The following is a 1,629-nucleotide window of genomic DNA, read 5'->3' as shown; positions in this document are numbered from 1 at the left end:
TTGCACACACAGACGGAGAGAAAGCTTGGGGGTTAGGCCTGGGTTTGACGGAAGCTGCCTTGTAATTCGGCGACGCTTTTCTGTAAACGCAGCCGACACCGGTCTGTTCTGGCAAAAGCAGCCGTTCTCTTCCTCAACAGAGAGGCGCCCGGGGATCAACCTCATTACACAAGCCAAACCCTGCTCCCTGCAAACAGCCTCCATTCGTGATTTCCAAGAGGAAGGGAGAGGGAGAGAGACAGAGAAACATCAATGATGAGAGAGCATCATGGATCGGCTGCCTCCTGTACGCCCCACACGGGGGATCGAGCCCACAATCTGGGCCTGTGCCCTGACCGGGAATCCAACTGTGACCTCCTGGTTCCCAGGCCGACGGTCTATCCACTGAGCCACCCCGGCCAGGGTGTCCTCTATTCTTTTCATTGAGTTGACCTCCGGCGCTAATTCCTGAAACCTCCGCCCAGGGCTGTAGGAACGGCAGATTCCCCCTCTTGCTCTCTCCCCGCCTCCTGGCACTGATGCCCCGGTCTTGGGGACACGCCGGGCGCCCCTCTCCTCTGCAGGGCGCGCACAGGGCTGTGCGGAGGACGGCGCATCTGGACGCGGCCCTGTTTGTGTCCACGCAGACACACAGCCAGGCCGGGGGCAGGCACACCCTCCCCGCTGGGAGCAGCAGGGACGCTCAGGCGGCTGGTGGCTAGCACTGGCCACCCTCCCAGGCTTCTCTCACATGGTCCCCTCCCCACGGGTCAGGGCCAGCCATTCCACAGGCGTGAATGGCCCGGGGTGTGGGCGCGCCGGTGGGCAGGGCGGACTTGCCGTGACCACAGGGGAGGGAATCCTGCCGCTTCCCCAGGCTCCCGGGGGTCAGGCTCGGACACGGAGTCCGCCTCCTCGAGTCTGGAACACAGACGCCCGGTGAGTCAGTAACCAGGCACTGACCCGGGGTGGAGGGGCAGGACCCGGAGCCCCCGGCTCTGCACCCTGGCACGGGGGCCGCGCGCTCCTCCTCTAACGACACCAGACCCCCGATTGCTCAGCCCGCCGACGGCTGGGGCGGCCAGTGCTTCGTGGGACCCGGTGGATGCGGCCGTGTCAGCGGCCCCTGCACGGCTCACTGGGACCTCAACGTGGGGAAGGGTGATGGCAGGGTGGTGGGCGCGGACGGGGAGGTGAGGCCGCCGGAGACGCGAGAGGCTGTTTCCGAGCTGAGGCAGGACGGACAGACGGACGAGAGAGAAAGCAGAGCCCGAGCCCAGGCCCCGGCTCCGTAATTAGGACAAACTGTGGGGAGGAATGCTGACTCGGCGCCCGCCTGTTCGCCTGCTCTCCGGTTTCAGAGTCCCCTCCGCCCGCCCCTCCTCGCCTCTCACAGGGGAAGGGAGGGAAACAGGCTCTTTCCTCGCCTTTCCCCTTTTTTAAAAAAAAATATAGTTTTATTGATGTCAGAGAGGAAGGGAGAGGGAGAGAGAGATAGAAACATCCATGAGGAGAGAGGATCATGGGCTGCCTCCTACTGGGGATTGAGCCTGACATCCTGGCATGTGCCCTGATCCAGAATCAAGTCATGACCTCCTGGTTTATGAGTTGACACTGAACTACTGAGCAACACCGGCCAGGCTCTCCTCG

The 1,629-nt window shown here is 63.1% G+C and overlaps 1 protein-coding gene across 1 annotated transcript in view; it reads right to left on the bottom strand.

Moving 5' to 3' along the window:
* Positions 1 to 1,629, bottom strand: part of NAV1 (neuron navigator 1) — a 95,353-nt gene that overhangs the window by 38,321 nt on the left and 55,403 nt on the right. The gene's annotated exons all lie outside the window — the stretch shown is intronic.

This window comes from Myotis davidii, unplaced genomic scaffold (genome assembly GCF_000327345.1).
Source record: "Myotis davidii unplaced genomic scaffold, ASM32734v1 scaffold1915, whole genome shotgun sequence".
NCBI classification, from domain to species: domain Eukaryota; kingdom Metazoa; phylum Chordata; class Mammalia; order Chiroptera; family Vespertilionidae; genus Myotis; species Myotis davidii.
This window is presented reverse-complemented; position numbering and strand designations above follow the sequence as displayed.